Below are 11,894 nucleotides of genomic sequence, written 5' to 3' on the forward strand. Positions count from 1 at the left end.
TGAGGTGCCCTAGACCAACCAGATTTTCAACTGCCAGAGGTGGTATTTGAGAGCCTGTCTGTGACATTCACAGAAGACAGTTTTTCTGAGAAGTGTTTCAACAGAGGACTTGTCCAAACTGTAGATCAGTTCATATGAGGATGGAAATTGTTTCTTGATTTTGTGACAAGGAGGTCATTGTTGACTGATGAGTAATATTTTAGAAATGAATTAAACTAAAGAAAGCAATTGAGCAAACCTGGAGGAATTTATGAATTCAGGTAATAGTACTTCACCATAAAGCAACTCTTCTGATAGAAAAATATTAAGTCATTGGGCTGGATTGCTCCATGGTGGTCTAGGTTATACTGAGAAATGAGAGTTGGCCAAAAGTAGAAGTTTTGTGACATTTGAAAGGCCAAAAGGAAGGAGCAACCGTTACTCTCAAAGTCTTTGTGATTAGATACAGTGAAGGGCAGATGCAGAGCTAGCCAGCGGGTTATGAATTTTCCTCACTCACCTACCCTATCTGCAACCCTTCCTTCCAGCTCCCAGCCCTGGAGATCAGCATTAGTCTCGTGCCTACCATTAGTTACTTGGCTGCAGACACACAAAGCTAACAGCTTCTCATCGATTTCTCCATCCACTCTCTCTCACTATCCCACCTCGACAGCTGGATGTGCATGGCTTCTCAGATTTCCCTGAAAGTTCTTACTCATGCTAATGTTTCAAAGGGGCTGAGTTAGTGACTTCTCTGACCTTCCAGTTCTTCCTTCCATGCCTCTACTTCCCCAGCTACTTCTATAAATTGTGAGATCCAATTAATATTTTTAAATCTTTTATTCCATATATTCATGGTGATTATGCTTCCCTGATTGGGACAAGTTCCTAAGAGCTTGGTACATGTTGCTCTTCTAAAATTGAGATATGCCATTTAGAAATCTTAGATGAACTTGCTCTGTTTTTCCCTTGTATATAATGTACCTTTTTGCCTCATGCTTCTTTTTTAATTCTTGAAGATAAGAATCCATGAAAGCATATTCTTGGTCCTGATTTTGGTGTATGAATTTTACCTAGGTTATAGTGAGCCATTCATTGATTTCAGGGAAGTTTTATTTTGCTTAATATTTTTTTTCTGATACACTTCTTCAGGGATATCAATTTCACAGATATAAGCTGTGTCTTTGTCATCTTGCATTCATTTTGTGCCATTCTACATTCCTTTTATGTCATCATTCTTTTGTGTTTGTGTGATTGGCTCTTGCCTCCTGTTCAGAGGCAGTTCTCCATGAACCTCATTTTTCTTCATGTTAAACAGTAACAACAAATCTGCTCAGATTTATTTACATTGCAGAATAATAAAAACAGAGAATTTCTCCTTCCTTGTGGACATTTCCAGAGAAGATGGGCAATAAAACAATATAACAGTATTTCTCCCACATCTTAATTATGTACATTTTCAATTGTAAAAATATTGAAAGAACAGCACAATAGATACATACAGTTTTTATCTAGATTTAGTAATGTGTATGTACATTTTTCCTGAAATATTGATGATAAGTTATAGATACTAATATTACACCCGTAAGTGATTGAACATCCATCTGCTAAAAATGGACAGTCTCCCACATAACTGGGATATCATTTTCAGCCTAATTTTATGATTTCCAATATCCAGTCCATTTTCAAATTTCTCCCATTGTCCCCAAAATATATTTTATAGCTTTATTGAGCTATAATTAGCATATAATAAATGTAACTTATTTAAAGCATATGATTTAGTTTTGACACATGTACACCTTTCATAGCATAATTACAATAAAAATATTGAATGCATCTATCACTCGCCCTCCTCACATCATTGCCCCATCCATAGGCAACCAATGATCTGCTTTCTGTCATTATAGATTAGTTTGCATTTTCTGTAATTTTATGTAAGTAGAATCACATTGTGGGTTCTCTGGCTTATTTCATTCAGCATAATTTTGATATTCATTTGTATTCTTACATGTATCTAGATTCATTCATGCATTTTTATTTCTACATGATATTTCATTGTATGGATATACCCAAATTTGTTTATGCATGTATTGATGGAAATTTGTTTCTAGTTTTGGACTATTTCAAATAAAACCATTATGAATATTTGTACACACACTTTTGTGTACATGGTTTTCATTTCTCTTGGACGAATGCCAAGGAGTGAATGACTTGGTCATACAATAGGTGGATGCTCAATATTTTAAAAATGCTAAACTGTTTTCCAAACTGTGCTATTTTGCATTTGTACCAGAAGTATGAAAATGTCCCAGTTACTTCATATCTTTGTCTTCACTGGGTATGATTTTTAATGTAGCCATTTAGTATGAATGTAGTGGTATCTTACAATGAGTTCCATGTATAAGCCCCTCACAACTAGTGCTTTGAGCATCTTTTCTCGTATACAGTCCTCTGCGATGGTTTGGAATGTGTGCCACCTTTTGGGAGGTGTTTGAGTCATGGAGGCAGAGCCCTTTGAGTGACTTCTCGTTCTCCCAGAACTGGATTAGTTATTGTGTGAGTGAACTGTTCTAAAGCAAGCTTGGCTTCCCTGACTTTTTCATACTTCCTTTCTCACACATGTGCTCCTTACAAATGCACTGAGTTCCCCACCATTGCAATGACGTTATGAGGTGCCACCAGAAGCTGAGCAGATGTGGGCACCATGATCTGGGACATTCTCAGCTCCAGAACTGTGAAGTCAAAATAAAACTCTTTGATTTGTAAATGACCCACAATTTTGTTACAGTAATGGAAAATGGGCTGAGACATCATTTATATATCATCTTGATTGTTACTGTCTTTTAAAACATTTTACCCATTTTTAAAAGATAGATTTATTTATTTGAAAGGCAGAAGGACAAAGAGAAGGAAAGGCAGACAGAGAAAGATCTTCCATCTGCTGGTTTACTTCCTAAATGTTTGCAATGGCCAGAGCTGGGCCAGGATGAACCCAAGAGCCGAGAATTCCATCTGAATCTCCCACATGGGTGTCAGGGACCCATGTACTTGGGCCATCATCTGCTGCCTTCCCAGTTGCATTAGCCAGAAGCTGGATCGGAAGCAGAAGAACCTGAACTTGAACAGACATTCAAGTATGGGATGCAAGCGTCCCAAGTGGCAGCTTAGCCTGCTGCACCACAATGCCTGTCTCAATATTTTGCCCTTTTTTTAAAAAAAGATTTTATTTATTATTTATTTGAGAGGTAGAATTACAGATAGTGAGATGGAGAGAAAGAAAGAGAGGTCTTCCATCTGCTAGTTCACTCCCCAGATGGCCACAACAGCCAGAGCTGGACTAGTTCAAAGCCAAGAGCCATGAGCTTCCTCTGGGTCTCCCACGTGGGTACAGGGGCCCAAGGACCTGAGCCATTCTCCACTGCTTTCCCAGGTGTATTAACAGAAAGCTGAATCAGTAGAGCAGCCGGGGCTCAAACCGGTGCCCATATGGGATGCTGGCACTGTAAGCAGAGGATTAACCTGTGCCACAGCACCGGCCCCTACTCTGCCCTTCTTAAACTAGTTTATTTTATTTTTGAGTTGTAAGACTTCTTTATAAATCCTATATGTAAGTCTATTGTTACATATATATTTTTGCTAGCATTTTTCTCCCAGGTTTGCCTTTTCATTTAAGTAACAGAAGAGCACAAGCTTTTCGTTATAGTAAGTCCAATTTGTTTTTATTTTCTTAGTTTATGCCTTTTATGTTATGGTCAAGAAATTTTTTGTAAAACCTAAGGTCATTAAGATTTATGTTATGCGTTCTTCTAGAAGTTTTATAATATTGGCTCTTTTTAAAAAAATACTTATTTATTTAAAGTCACAGTTACAGAGAGGCAGAGGCAGAGAGAGAGAGAGAGAGAGAGAGAGAGGTCTTGCAGCCACTGGTTCCCTCCCCAAATGGCCATAATGGCCAGGGCTGGGCCAGGCTGAAGCTAGGAACCAAGAGCTTCATCCAGTCTCACATGTGGGTGTAGGGGCCCAAGAACTTGGGTTCTACTGCTTTCCCAGGCACATTATCAGGGAGCTGGATAGGAAGTGAAGCAGATGGTACTCGAACCTGTGCCAGCACTGCAGGCTAGGGCTTTACCTGCTATGCCACAGCATCAGCCACCATAAAATTGACTCTTAGGGGCCGGCACTGTAGCGTAGTGGGTAAAGCCGCTGCCTGCAGTGCTGGCATCCCATATGGGCGCCAGTACAAGTCCCGGCTGCTCCACTTCTGATCCAGCTATGGCCTGGGAAAGCAGTAGAAGACGGCACAAGTCTTGAGCCCCTGGGAGACCCAGAGGGGAGACTCAGATGATGCTCCTGGCTCCTGGCTCCTGGCTTTGGATCGGCACAGTTCCATCCGTTGCAGCCAATTGGGGAGTGAACCAGTGAATGGAAGACCTCTCTCTCTCTCTCTCTCTCTCTCTGTGTGTGTGTGTGTGTGTGTGTAACTCCAACTTTCAAATAAATAAATAATTCTTTAAAAAATTGACTCTTAGATTTGGCTCTGTGGTCCATTTTAATTTAATTTTATATAAATCCTGTCCAAGGATTCAAGTTCATTTTGGCTTTCATATAGCTGTGCAGCCATATGAAATGGTGTTCCAGCACCATTTGGAGAAGATGATCCATTGAATTGCTTTTATTAGAAAATCAATTGGCTGGTTGCATTTGGTTATATTTTTGTTTGCCTGTTGTAATGGCAGTACCACTATTGTCATTACTGTAGCTTCTGCCTCACTGTAGGATTACTGAATACTATAGCTTCTCAAGTCTTGAATTGGGGCTGGAGCTGTGGCACAGTGGGTTAGGCTGCGGCCTGCAGTGCCAGCATCCCTAATGGATGCCAGTTTGAGTCCTGGCTGCTCCACTTCAGATCCAGCTGCCTACTAATGCACCTGGGAAAGCAGCAGAGGATGGCCCAAGTCTTGGGCCCCTACACCCACATGGGAGACCCAGAAGAAGCTCCTGGCTCCTGGCTTCGAATCGGCCCAGCCCTGGTAGTTGCAGCCATTTAGGCAGTGAACCAGCCGATGGAAAATGAATCTCTCCCCCCCCCCCCCCGCCTTTCAAATAAAATTTTTAAAAACATATTGAATCAGGTCATATTAAGAACTTCTACTTTATTCTTTTTTTTCTACAGTTTCTCAAGCTATTCTAAGTCTTTTGAATTACCATAGAAGCTTAGCAGTTACTATAAAAAGCATGCTGGGATTTTGATTGGAATTGAATTGAATGGAGAAAGTCGACAACTCAGTAATATTTTCTTCATATTCATGAACAAGATATAACTTTCCATTTATTTAGGTATTTACTTGATGTGTTCTATAATCTCTAATGTACAAGTCTTAGATATTTTTTCAAATTTATCCCTAAATTTCATGTCTATGGTATTTTATTTGATTTTAAATATTTATTTTATTTATTTGAAAGGCAGAATGACAGAGAAACAAGGAAACACAGAGAAAGAAAGAGATCTTTGATCTGCTAGTTCATTCCCCCAGTTGCTGGAGCTGGACCAGGCCGAAGCTGGGAGCCAAAAACTCCATCTGGGTCTCACACATGGGTGGCATGGCCAAGCACTCAGACCTTCTTCCATTGCTTTCACAGGTGCATTAGCAGGGAGCTGGATTTGAAGTGGAGCTTCTGGGACTCCAACCAGTGCCCCAATACGGGATGCTATCATCATAGATGGCAGCTTAATTCGCTGTGCCACCATGTCGGCCCTTATGATATTTTAAATAGTATTAGTCATGAGGCGGGCGCTGTGGCATAGCGGGTTAAGATGCTGCCTGCAGTGCAGGCATCCCATGTGGGTGCCGGTTTGAGACCCAACTGCTCCACCTCCCATCCAGCTCTCTGCTATGGCCTGGGAAAGCAGTAGAAGATGGCCCAAGTCCTTGGGCTCCTGCACCCGCGTGGGAGACCTGGAAAAAGCTCCTGGCTTCTGGCTTCAGATTGGTGCAGCTCCAGCAGTTGTGGTCAATTGTGGAGTGAACCAGCAGATGGAAGACCTCTCTCTCTCTTTCTCTCTCTGACTCTCTTTCTCTCTGTGTGTAATTCTGACTTTGAAATAAATTATGAATCTTTAAAAAATAGTATTAGTCATTTCTAAATTTAAATTGTCAATAACTTTTGTTAGCATATAGAAATATAATGGACTTTCATATGTTGGTCTTATATCCCATAACCTTGCAAAACTATTTTTAGTAGCTTTTTGGGAGACCCTGTAACCTTTTCTTTCTCATTGTTTAAGATTTATTGGTTTATTTGAAAGGCAGAGTTACACACACACACACACACACACACCCAGATCTTCCATCCACTGGTTCACTCCCCAAATGGTTGCAACCAAAACAGCTGGGCAAGGCCAAAGCCAGGAGCCAGGAGCTTCTTCTGGGTCTCCCACATGGGTGCAGGGGCCCCAGGACTTGGGCCATCTTCTACTGCTTTCCCAGGTGCATTAGCAGAGAGCTGGATGCTTTAACCAGCTGTTGCACACCACCACCCCTCCCCCTTAAGCTTTTCTACATAAACAATCACATCACCTGTGAAAAATGATAATTTCATTTCTTTCCTTTTACAATAGTTGCCTTTATTATTTTCTTGTCTTATTGGACTAAAACCTACAGTACAATGTTGAATGGACATTGTCAAATATCTGTGCCTTTTTGCTGACCTTAGTAAGAAAACACTTAGCTTTTCACTGTTAATAGGGTTTTCTTATATACACTATCAGGCTGATGAAGTCACCTCTGTTCGTAATTTGTTGATAGCCTTTATCAGAAAATGATAATGGATTCTGTAGGATGCTCTGTCTCCATTTATTGAGGAGGTCATGTGGTTTTTCTTTTTCAGGTGGTTGACCTGTTGAACCGTGTTGATTATATTGTGCCTTGACAGTTAAACAAACCTAACATCCCTGGCATTACACTCCTGTTTGTCATGATAAATTATTTTTATATATTTCTGGATTTAATTTGCTACTAATTTGATTAGGAGTTTTTCCATATTTGTTTACGTGGGATATTTTTCTGTAGTTTTCTTTTCCTGTGTTTTCTCTTTCTGCTCTTGGTATCAGGTCATAGGATAAGCTGGAACGGTGTCCCTCCTCCCGAAGAGTTGCTGTAAAAATAGTATTATATCATCTTTTAATCTTTAACACAATTTTCAAGCGATGCCAACTGGTCCTAGAATTCCTTATGAGAAAGCTTTTACCTATGAATCCAAATTATTTAATAGTTATAAAGCTGTTGACGTTATAATTTTCTTCTTCACTGAGCTTTGATAGTTTCTATCTTCCAAAGAACTGTGTGGTCACGTAAGTTGTCTGATTTAGGAACATACAATGTTTCATCACACTCCCTTTCTCTCATGTTTGATATTTGTAATTTGTGTCTTCTAGCTTTTTTGTCCTGATCAGTCTAGCTAGAAATTTATCGATTTTATCAAATAACCAGCTTTTGGTGTCATTGACTTTCTCTACTGTTTTCCTAGCTTCTGTTGTGTTGGTTTGTGCTCTTTATTATTTCCTTTTTGGCCATTTTGTACTAAATTTGTTTTTTTTTTAATTTCTGCAGATGAAACTGAGGTCATTTATTTTGACTTTGCTTCTTTTGTACTGCCTTTTCTTTTTTGTAAAGATTCATTCATGGGGCTGGTGCTATGGTATAGCCGGTAAAGCCACCACCTGCAATACCAGCATCCTATATGGGCCCTGGTTCGAGTCCAAGCTGCTTCTCTTCTGATCCATCTCTGCTATGGTCTGGGAAAGCGGTGGAAGATGGCCCAAGTCCTTGGGCCCCTGCATCCGCATGGGAGACCTGGAAGAAGCTCCTGGCTCCTGGCTTCAGATCGGCATAGCTCTGGCCATTGCAGCCATCTGGGGAGTGAACCAGCGGATGGAAGACCTCTCTCTCTCTCTCTCTCTCTCTCTCTCTCTCTCTGCCTCTCTGTAACTCTGTCTTTCAAATAAAATTTTAAAAATCATTTATAAAAAAAAATTTTTTAAGATTCACTCATTCACTTGAAAGGCAGGATTACAGAGAGAGAGAGGCAGAGACAGCAAAAGAGATCCTTCATCCACTAGGCCACTCCCCAAATATAAATCTTTAGTTAGATAAATTATCCTCAAGCACTCATCTAGTAGAATCCTATGGGGTTGGTACTGTGGCATTGTGGGTAAAACCACCACCTGCAGTGCCAGCATCCCATGTGGGTGCTGGTTCGAGTCCCAGCTGCTTCTCTTCTGATCCAGCTCTCTGCTATGGCCTGCGAAAGCAGTAGAAGATGGCCCAAGTCCTTGGGTCCCTGCACCTGTGTGGGAGACCTGGAAGAAGCTCCTGGCTTTGGATCCGCACAGCTCCGGCCATTGCAGTCATCTGGGGAGTGAACCAGCAGATGGAAGACCTCTCTCTTTCTCTGACTTTACCTCTCTCTGTAACTCTTTCAAATAAATAAAATAAGTCTTAAAAAATGAATCCTGGGCCGGCACCACGGCTCACTAGGCTAATCCTCCGCCTGCGGCACTGGCATCCCGGGTTCTAGTCCCGGTTGGGGCGCCGGATTCTGTCCCAATTGCTCCTCTTCCAGTCCAGCTCTGCTGTGGCATGGGAAGGCAGTGGAGGATGGCCCAGGTCCTTGGGCCCTGTACCCGCATGGGATACCAGGAGGAAGCACCTGGCTCCTGGCTTCAGATCAGAGCAGTGTGCTGGCCGCAGTGCACCAGCTGTAGCGGCCACTTGGGAGGTGAACCAACGGAAAAAGGAAGACCTTTCTCTCTGTCTCTCTCTCTCCCACTGTCTAACTCTGCCTGTCAAAAAATAAATAAATAAATAAAATGAATCCTGTATATTTTGAAATGTTGTTCTTACATTTTCACTCAGTTCCTAACTTACAATATCCAAGTATTTGAGGAGTTTACACATATTTATCTTATGATTTGTAATTTGATTCCACTGTGGCAAGAGAATGTACTTTGTGTGACTTGAATACTTCTAAATTCATTGAGACTTCCTTTATGGCCCAGAAGTCCCTGGCATACCAGAAAAGAATATGCTTTCTGCTTAGTTATGTAGCATGATCCATTAATGTGAATTAAGTTAAGATTTCTAACTAAATCAAGTTTTCTATGGTGTTCTTGGATTTTTGTCTATTTATTAATTATTGAGGGAGTGCTATTAAAATTTCTAATTTAAATTGCAATGTTGTCCATTTCTCCTTTCAGTTATACCAATTTATGCTTTGTCTATCTTGAAGCTGTTGGATACACAAACATTTAGGATTGTTAAGCCCTATTGTTGAGTAGATGCTTTTGTCATTATATTACCCTATCCCGGTAAAAATACTATATTAGATATGACATATATATATAAATACATGTGTACATATATGAAATACATATACATAAATATATCTGTTATATATATAGTTTTCATATTGTTGTTTCCCAGTAGCCATTCCATTTTCTTTTTGATCAGTTTTAGCAAGTATATATTTTCCTATATATCTAATTTTATTTAAAAATTATTTTAGGCTCATAAAAGAGTTATAAAGATAACAGAGTATATATAGCTATCACTCATCTTCCCGTGATGTTAATGTTATACATAATCCTGATAGATTAAATAAAAACTATCAATAATGTTAACAAAGCTGTAGACTTTATTGGGATTTTCTCGGTTTTTTCCTTACTAAGTTTTATTTTCCTAGCTCCTGAATCTTCATTCTGTTCCATTGATAACATTTGTCCTTTTTTGTTTGTTTGTTTTGAGCGGCAGAATTACAGAGAGAGAGAGGAGAAACAGAGAGAGGTCTTCCATCCGCTGGTTCACTCCCCAGATGGCTGCAATGGTCAGAGCTGCGCCAATCCGAAGCCAGGAGCCAGGAGCTTCTTCCGGGTCTTCGACGCGGGTGCAGGGGCCCAGGGACTTGGGCCATCTTCCACTGCTTTCCCAGGCCATAGCAGAGAGCTGGATGGGAAGAGGAGCAGCCGGGACTAGAACCAGCGTCCATATGGGATGCCAGCACTTCAGGCCAGGGCTTTAACCCGCTGCGCCACAGCACCGACCCCAAATAGGACTTGTTTTTACCATGGCTAACCTTAGTCTCGCATCCCCCTCAGAGGTTAAGCAGGCTCTGCGTGGCTCCAGGCCCCCAGAGTGACAGAGACACTCTTACCAGACAGGATATTCAAAAGGCTTAGAAGTTACCTCCTGGAAGCCTGGGACAGAGACCAAAGCTGCTTTGATCAGAGTACAGCCTTCCCTGCACACTGACTTCTCTCTCCCAGGATCCAGTCCAGGATGCCCTGTAGCATGGAGTCATCCTATTTCCCTGGCCTCTCCAATCATAATCCTGAAAGTTACAGTCCCCAAACGCCATAATCCCAAATGCTGAAATCCCCAAAGCCCCGAAAATCCTGAAAAATCTAAAATTCCAGATGCTGCAATCTCGAAAACCAGAACCCCCAAAACCACAGTTCTCATGGAAAAAAAAAAGTTATAAAAGCAGGATAGAAAGCCACGTTCTGGGGAAGGAATTGACCACATGAGAGAGCAGCTATGAAAGCAGTTTAGAAATGCATAATTTGTTTGTTTCTTTTATCTGATAAAATTCTAGGAACTTTTAATAAGCTCAAGCCACATTTTCCTGAAGAAGCCAAGGGGTTACTCACTGGTTCAAAGCTCACTAGGTGAATGGTAGAAGAAGGCACTTATGCTTCGGTGTTGCTGTTCATTCACAGTGTTGTTTCTGCCAAATTCGTAACTGTGTATGCGTGCTCCTGGAATGGACTTCCATGTACCAGAAATTACAGAAGAACAGGGCACAGAAGAGGGAAAATTTTAATACGGAGTGATCAGATTGGAGTATATCTAATCATAAAGTAATCCCAAAACAAGCAATTCTGCAAAGAAAATGAAGGTTAATGTACTTTCTGAAAGGAATAGTGCCCTAAAATAAAATTTTAAAAAGTACAGCAGCTATTCAGTACAATGCAAGAATTCAAAATATAAAACATGTTAACCGGGGCCAGCACTGTGGTGCGCTAGATTATCTTCCGCCTGTGGTGCCTGCATCCCATGTGGGCACCAGTTCGAGTCCCACTGCTCCACTTCCGATCCAGCTCTCTGCTATGGCCTGGGAAAACAGTAGAAGATGGCCCAAGTCCTAGGGACCCTGTACCCATATGGGAGACCAGGAAGAAGTTCCTGGCCCTGGCTTCAGATCAGCCCAACTCTGACCATTGCCACCATTTGGGGAGTAAACCAGAAGATGGAAGATTCTCTCTCTCTCTCTCTCTCTCTCTCTCTCTCTCTCTCTCTGCCTCTCTGTAACTCTGCCTTTCAAATAAATAAATACATCTTTTAAAAAAAGAGTAGTAATGATTGTTGCAGGCAAGATCAACCCATTACTCCTAAAATTAGTCCTAGGGAACACGGAATATCCACATGCAAGAGAATGAAATTGGAATCTTTATCTTGTGCTATGCACCAAAGTAAATCAAAATGGATTAGACAAATGTAAGACTTGAAACCATAAAACCAAAACTTCTAAAAGAAAACTTAGGTGGGGAGGGGGGACAGCACTGTGGCACAGCGGGTTAAAGCCCCAGCCTGTGGTGCCAGCATCCCATATGGCGCCGGTTCAAGTCCCAGTTTCTCTGCTTCCAGTCCAGCTCCCTGCTAATGTGCCTGGGGAAGCAGCGAAAGATTGCCCAAGTGCTTGGGCTCCTGCACCCATGTGGAAGACCTGAAAGAAGTTCCTGGCTCCTGGCTTTGGCCTGGCCCATCCCTGGCCTTTGTGGCCATTTGGGGAGTGAACCAGTGGAAGCTAGCTCTCTCTCTCTCTTTCTCTCTTTTTCTCTTTCTCTCTCCTCTCTCTCT

This window comes from Oryctolagus cuniculus, chromosome X (genome assembly GCF_964237555.1).
Source record: "Oryctolagus cuniculus chromosome X, mOryCun1.1, whole genome shotgun sequence".
Classification (NCBI taxonomy): Eukaryota; Metazoa; Chordata; class Mammalia; order Lagomorpha; family Leporidae; genus Oryctolagus; species Oryctolagus cuniculus.